Here is a 7,997-nt window from a genome sequence, read left to right as displayed (position 1 = left end):
TGAAACTTGTTGCTCAGTCTGGAGCATTTCCATTACAACTGCATTTTAGAGAAGGACGCAAAATCAGCTGTTAAACAGTAAGCTTGTCCTAACCTACTGCCCCATGCTAATATGGACAAGACTCTCCTCAGAGAAGTGAGTAGAAAGCAGTAAAGGAGAAGAAACTTCTTTTCAACATGTTGCTGAGTTATGTTAAAGGAGATGCACAGCAATTACCCCAAAGCTGGTAGCTGTAGAGTTCACTAAGGAGTTTCCTTATCAATGAGGAAATGCCTGCTATATTTAGTTTTACTATCAAGATATGTAAGAATTTCACCAACAGAGGGCTCTCTTGCCCTTCAGATCAAAAGATTTCCTTAAAAAACCTAAGCACAGAGCCATGCTACAGACAAATAGGAACTGAATTCACCCAGTTTTTAGGCTGAACAGTGCAAGTCTTTGAAATCAATTCTGCCAAGCGCAGTTGTTTCAGCATAGAGTGCACCACACAGGGCTAAAGTTTATTATATTTACATTGCAGATTCTGAGAACAGAAAACTAAGGGTGATGGGTTTCCAAACATGGGTATGCAGGATGGCAATGCATTTTTACCGACATTACTTTGGTCAATCCATTGTTAACCCCTTCCCTCCCTGCCTGTTTCTCTTTTCACAGCTGTGTTTCCCTATTTGGTAATAATAAGCAAAGTGATTGGCTGAAAGAAGACAGGGTGAGGAAAAGGGGACAGATATGGAGAAAAAAATGAGTTGTGAAAAACTAGAGAATGATACAGGTGATTCTGTGGGGGAACGGGCCAGATGTGGAGAAAGAATGAGATGAGGCCATAGTGAGGGAGACCAGAAATGGAAAATATGGGCAGGGGGGGAAATAGCTATTAATATTCCTCTGGATGGCAACACTACAAACCAGTTTGTGAGATGTTCTATGAAATCTGCCTTAAATAAAAAAAATCTGGTTACCTGATGCCAGAGCTGGTACAAGTAACACCGGGCTCCTCCGCAAAGCTGTTAGATTGGTTCTCTCTTGTGGAGAATTTAAAAAACAGCCGTACCCCTTGTTTGGGGCCCTAACCTCAGGTTCCATCCAGCCACAGCTTCATAACTTGTCAGAACTCGCTCTCCCTGCTCCGGTGACATCACAACATACTGTGTGGAGGCGCAGAGTGTGCTGGTACAGGCCAGTCAACAAGGAATATTTTTATCCTAGTGCTAGGCCTGAGAGGTCCTCCAAGAGATTTCTTTCCAACCCACTCCTGATGTTGACATACAAACATGTCGGATGTGCCAGGAACTGTATTAATTTCTTCTGCTCCCCACCCAAACCATCAAGAGCTCAGTTAGTCCCCCCTCCTAAGACAACATAATGCTCTAGAATGCAGGTTCTCCCTCAGTGTACAACAGGTATGACTCGTACTCACCTGGGTGTCTGCATCTAGTCTTTCCCTTCCTCCCCACAAACAGGTAGGCATAGTAGTGTAGAAAAAAACTCAGAGGCGCCAATCTATTTTTATTAGGAAAAAAAGTAAAATCAGAAATACTATGCACTGTAAAAGGTAATGCTTTTTATATAGGATATCACACTCTTATGTATATGAAAGAAACAAGGTTACTCTTAGTACAGTTATCCTGCTATAAGCATCACAGCATGTATGTTGCAAAATTAATGTGTTTAATATAAACTGACACCTAGTGGTTGACATTGACAATTGCAGGTTTATGCTTTGCATCCCAGCACATGCCTTGCCACAGACTCACTGTCAAACGCCAGCACCACATAGGGGACCCTAATAATGTCTTAACAGACAACACAAAGGTCTATAGGACAATGGTTCTCAAACTTTTTTTTTTTTGTGGACCACTTGAAAATTGCTGAGAATCTCGGCGGACCACTTAATGATCTTTCCAAATGTTGTTTATACCGTTAGCTAACTATTGTAAAGCACTTTGGTTAAAAGCACTATATAAAAAAACCTTAATAATTAACTTTTTTTTGTTCTAGAGATAAAAGCACACAACTCATATTTTAATAGCAATAGTCTTACCTTTCTAATGTGATGGATGTTCCCTCTCTGGGGTTGGGAAAGAGGGGGATCGCTCCCCTGCTGTGGCAGCCCCCGAGCTGGGGCTGGGAAGGAGCGGGGTCTCTTCCTCTCTCCCCTGCCATAGCAGCCACAGAGCTGAGAGTGGGAAGGAGGGCCATCTCTCCCTGGCAGCTACAGCTCTGGAGCTGGAGAAAGTTGCCTCTTTCTCTGGCCACTGCAGCCCTTCACATCCCAAATTCCCCCCACCCCCTCTTCTCACCCCACTGCCCCCTCCAATCTACCCCCTCTTTCCCCCAAGACCACCACCTCACCTTACATGTACATCTTCTCCAGGGTCCAGGCACCTAATTAGTGGAACCACACCTGCACAGCTCCACTAATTAGGTGGGTGGCCCTTCATTCTTGTGTGCGACCATCCAGGCACACACCTTAGAGAGAACTATCCACGGACAACCTGAAAAGAGCCAGTGGTCCGTGGACCACGGTTTGAGAACCTCTGCTCTAGAAGACATTTATTTGATTCTAGGAGCAGCCCTGAAGCTGCTGTACATTACACTGGGGGCTGAAACAGCCCCTGGCTGGCTTCAGGATCGGGAGGGTAGAAAATGACTTTTGTGTACCCAGGCTGACTTGCTGTTGCTCCGTGAGACAGGAAATATGTGCATGTTTTATATGGCAGAGCAACTGCAGTGCATGTCCTGTTTGCATGGGGTACACTGGCCATTTACTAGGAGCTATACAAGTTTTCTGACTGTAAAATCCAAGTTCCACTTCAGTAAAAGTTGGTGTTCAGGTCTTGTTTTTAGTGTTCTCTAACCACCACAGAAAATATGTGTGACACCAAGAGAAACTAACTGGGAAATATTTTTTGAAATAGAAAGTAGAGTGAATTACCACAGCCTCACAACTGTGTCCTTAATCCTTTCACTGCTGGTCATGTGCACCCTACATCTGCTGGGCTCTTAATGTTTCATTGATTTAAGTGGAATGTCAAAATATTGCCTGCCCCATCCACAGCAAGCACAATGAGTGCATTCTCTCTGCATGGACCTGGCCTGGTCAGGTGCATTCAAATTACATAATAAGAAGAAATGGAAGGAATTCTGCATTTGTGTTAGAGCGGATACAGGCTTTTGAATGTGAACTCTTGTATACCTTGTTTGTCCTTGACGCAATCGGTGTTTACCCAGGAGTCTTGCATGCAGATCAGTCATCCTCTTTCAGCAATACCCACATACCTCCTTAGGAGTATGGTAAGAATTATTTTGACTCCCTACTGATCAGAGTTACCTCTCACTCCATCAAATGCCCTAACAGAGAGAAAGGAAAGGTCCTCAGTGTTACCTGTATTTATGTTCCTGGCCAGTGTGGTTTTGTTTTATGTTTGTCATGTGAATTTTTAGTGCTTGTGAAAGGTGCCAGATTTACACCCCTAGAAAATAAGGTTCTCCATTTAGCCACAAACAGGGACATTCCTACTCTGTCCTGCCAAACTGCCTATATCCTGACCTGAAAGGATTGCTCTGGCAGATGAGTCTCCATGCCCATTCAACATCAGGTCCCTTTGCTGAGAGTGTTCACAGGGGGACCTATTCAGGCCAATTGCAAGAGAGGTGGCTTTGTGATGGAGACCCCGTTCATTGACAGCCGGACAGAGACCACCAAAGTCATTTCACGTAAGCCACCAAAAAGCCATCCGATGGTAATAATGACTAGTCACTGCTGACCTGGAGCAGAAAGGCTCAATATCCCATTACCAATCACCTGAATCGTACTAGTATAGTCCATGTTAACAGGTCTTAGGAGTGAAATCCTGGCCCTGTTGAAATGAATGGGAGTTTTACCATTTACTTCAGTTGAGCCAAGATTTCACCCTCAGCCAGTTCCTCACACAAAGTGCTGGGACATGTTTTCCCCCTATGATTATTGAGCTGGAAAAATCCCTTCTATCTTTCTGACCAGGATTTTGGAAAAAGCAAGGTAGGCTCCACCCCTAATAGTCCATTCCAGGTTTTACACAGGACCCCATCTATGCTGCGACAGGACTTAGGAAGTTTTTAGGTACTAGTGGTTGTGCCCAACTGGAGTGAATGTGCTTACTAATGCTGATACTCCTTTAATGTAAACAATTTGTGTATTAATTTGCAAAGCTCTCACAGTCATGTTATCCAGGGAGGACTGCCAGGAAGCCTGTAAGTTTAACTGTTTTCACATTCACTTTAGTGTTTGTGTTGGGGAGCTAATGAATTAGCAGCTGTGTGTCTTTGCATTGTTTTAGGACTAGAATTAGACCAGGTGGGTGCACTTGTCCTATTGAGGATGGAAAACAAGCTACTTATTTGGGGTGTGACTCTGCACCTCCTCATCACCTAGAACTTTGGTTGATTGAAGTTTTGAGAGCAGAGGGCTTGAAGCATCAGCCCCTGACTATCACCACTGCAGTGCCTAAAAGCAATGTTATGGGGTAAGTTTCTAAACTCTTTGGAGTTTCCTACTGTCTGAGGGTAAAGAGAAAAGTGCCTGTTAACTGTATCTGAGAGAAAACCAAAAAGATGGTTTTGTGTAGACCTTGACTGCTTGAGAAAGTAGCATCCATTACAGATATTATTTTAAATCAGGCAAGCCCTTGAGTGGACCCTCTTATTCTGGTTTAAAAGTGGCTCATTTAGGTTTAGCTAAAACTGATTAGGAATCAGCTTGTGTTTTCCTCCATGTGGAATGGAATTGTATTTGAACATGAGTTTGAATTGAATTTGGAGTTGGAAAAGCACCAAATCTCAAAGTGAAGCTCAGTTGCGTATGTTGGATTTCACCTGGTATCCTGACCAAACTGTGAGAAACCCCCTCGTGTATGATTTCAATGTAACACCAATAATCATACCAGGCTCACTTGAAAAAAGACCTTGCTTCACTGAGGTTCAAGATACTTAACTGCTCTCTTGATGAAGCCAAGCCAAGTTCTGACTCTCGGATGCAACATGCAAATGGAGAAGTACAGCTTTAACATAGGATCACTGTCACATCACCCTTACAGGGAAATATGGCAGCTGCTTAACAGCCACAGCAATACTACCCAGTAGTTTTTAAGACATGAAATTATAAAGATTATTACATCTAATAGACCCAGGAAGTACTTTGGAGAGGCAGAATGTGGCTGGGATATGGGGATTAAACTCCTAAAGCATTTGGGGTTAGTGGATGAAAGGGGCTGAGTAGACGTGAGATACTCTTAGTGACGGTCACACTTTGCGCTCTCTCTCTGTTTTCAAAATGTACTTTCACAGAAGAACTTTGGAGTGGATTTTCTCAGAGAGGGTAGAGTGGCTCCTTCTCAGTCCATGGACCATTATTGTTAATTCCAGGGACCAGTTCTTCTATTTGTGTTAAGCTGTGTGACGTTCTAGATAGCACCAGCTGCTGAAACACCCAATGCGCCATTGGCGATCCACCTGCGTGAACTGACACATGGCAGTTTCTTTATATAGAAGTTTGGGAAGGGGACTCCACAGCACACTAAAGAAACAAGCAATCAGAAATAGTGCCCCTGAAAGGATGCAGGCATGAACTAGAGCCATTTGTAATCTGATGGGTTTAACCAGCAAATTGCTTCAACTTGCTCATCACTCTCCTCATGCTGCAGTGCTTTTTCTCTTCCCTCTTGCCATGGAAGTGGTGCTGCTGGCTTAGGAGACAACACTTAACACAACCCCACAACAGCTATTTTTCCCATATCCTTGCTAGGTATGAAACAAATGCCCAGCACGTGCATTTGTGGCTATTTGGAAGGCAAATTTCAGGAATGGTAAGTGAAATGCTGTTTTCCTTGAGCCAATTAGCTGTTTAATTGCTGAGTAGTCTACCTGATTTATGACTGAATGTTCCTCCAGTGCACCTAATGCACACTATTTGGTATGTCTGTTTTGAAGTGCTACGTTCCGCGGTTACCCAGTCTGCAGCAGTGAAAGAGTTAATCTTAGAACTATGACTAAAGGGTCTATTTTGCTGCCAATGCAGGGGTGGGGCAGAGGGTTTGCAAGAGTAATTCCTATTAGCATTAACAGGAGTTACCCACAGAAATTCCCCCATGTTTTGAGAGAGACATACAAGTTCATTCTCATGTCAGTCTCACCCACCTGCCTTCAGACTGTGACCAATGAAAACGTATGTTAATTAATATCTACCACCTTGGTCCTTTTTCCCCTGATAGGTGGGAATATTGTGCCATGGATCTTATAAAATCCTGGGTACAGTGCTTGTATGAGCAAGTGCAGCATGATCATTTATTAGATACAAGAAAATCTTCTCTTGCGTAAGAGATGGTAGCCCTTAAAGATATATGAACCAGAAGAGTGACATTCCAGAGATCAGAGACCAAAAATCATTTGCCTAGTGTATTGCCATAGTTATTGCCTAACTATGGTATTTGTGTTATGCTAGCAGGTAGACTTCCCAGACAACACAGCAGTCTCCTTCTAGCCAACAAGTTTCTCTCATGCATTGATGCTAATTTTGAAGAGAGATGATATCACAGCTTCATGAAATTATTAGATCTACGCTCCACTAAGAAGAGAAAATGTACATCAGACTTGTACTGTCCAAACATATCAGATGTTAAAACAGCACTTTAAGAGATGCATTTCAGTGGCTCCAGGGTCTGCTGACTACACACGTGGCATATTAAATGTAAACAGTTTGTGAGACAAAAATGTAATTGTATCAGGGCAGTCATCAATTTGCTTTCGTTTGGCTTTTCATTGCGAAGCCAGATGTTTTCCTAGCTACAATCAACTCTTCCTTGATATTAGAAAACACTCTAGTTTGCTGTTCTCTAGCTCAAGCACCAGGCAATTTAACTTTTTTTTTTTGTTGTTAATAACTAAATAGTCAGATTCATTGCAGAAAACTTTTTTTTTTGTTTTTTTGCAGGGGAGAAGGGAGGATTTTCATATTTGTAGACCAGAATCATTGGACTTGATTCAGACCTTGCATTCACAGGCTTTGTGCTGGTATAATTCTTGTACTTCAGTTTTTCCATCTATAAACAGAAGTGATTATGCTAATCCCCCTTTGTAAAGCTGCTTTGAGATCCATACATGAAAAATACTAGGAATTAATATTTTTCTTCAGACTATTTAAGGCAGATGGGGGGGAAAAATAAACTATAGAATGGTTTTTTTATTAATCAGTTGGCACTGAAGATTTTGAAACTATCTTTTCAACTTTTTCTAATCCTGTACATGTTAAAGTGAATTTTTAAAATAAGTTTAGAATATTAGCACTAAAGCTGGTATTTTTCTCTTGCTTCCTGCTGATAGAGCTTAAGTGTCTGTCTCTTTCATAAAACTTGGATTTAATTTGTTTCCTCTTCTATAATTGCACTTTTAATGTTAATTGACAGACTCGGTTCACCCTACCTCCTCTTTTCCCCAGTCAGTGCCTCAGAGGCCTTAGAACAGTTAGCTGGATTCTTTCAGTTCAGTGCCCATTCCCTGTTGTGCTTCAGCAGCAAAAGGTTAGGGGTTGTGTGTGTGGTTCCCCCCCACCCAATCTTCACAGCCACCTCATGAGTGGAGTCACTAGGTTATACTACTACCATCTTTTTTCTTCTTTGCATTCAGGACCATCAGCACGAACACCCAGTTCTCACATTATGCAGACTGTGGGACCTATTCCTTTGGGGATGAGGCAAGTATACTGTACCTAAACCTACAGCATCACACATCTAGCTTGAATTCCTCTGTTAGAACCATTGACAGCATGGATTAAAAACCCCACTCAGAGCTACATCTTGGCCTTTGTTGCCAGAGCGATACTATGGTTGGCGCAGAGCTGCAGGTGTCCTCAGCATTTGTGCCTGTGCAGCACTCTGAGTAATTCTGCCTGTATGGTGAGCAACACACTCCATAGTACCTCTTATTGCTGATCTAACAAGCAGCAGTGTGTGCTACACCCAGTG

General features: G+C 42.6%; 1 long non-coding RNA gene across 2 annotated transcripts; it reads left to right on the top strand.

Moving 5' to 3' along the window:
* The first annotated feature begins 4,399 nt into the window (after nucleotides 1-4,399).
* LOC120406384 lies at nucleotides 4,400-7,727 on the top strand. 2 transcript variants are annotated; one of them, XR_005599246.1, is made up of 4 exons: nucleotides 4,400-4,505; nucleotides 5,783-5,843; nucleotides 6,968-7,047; nucleotides 7,660-7,727. It is a non-coding gene; the product is annotated as an uncharacterized LOC120406384 (long non-coding RNA). The 2 variants fall into 2 exon arrangements; XR_005599247.1 differs by lacking the exon at nucleotides 5,783-5,843 and having other exon boundaries at nucleotides 4,422-4,505.
* Nucleotides 7,728-7,997: the final 270 nt, after the last annotated feature.

This window comes from Mauremys reevesii, linkage group 5 (genome assembly GCF_016161935.1).
Source record: "Mauremys reevesii isolate NIE-2019 linkage group 5, ASM1616193v1, whole genome shotgun sequence".
Taxonomy (NCBI): Eukaryota; Metazoa; Chordata; order Testudines; family Geoemydidae; genus Mauremys; species Mauremys reevesii.
The sequence above is the reverse complement of the archived record's forward strand: the minus strand, read 5'-3'. Positions and strand labels throughout refer to the sequence as shown.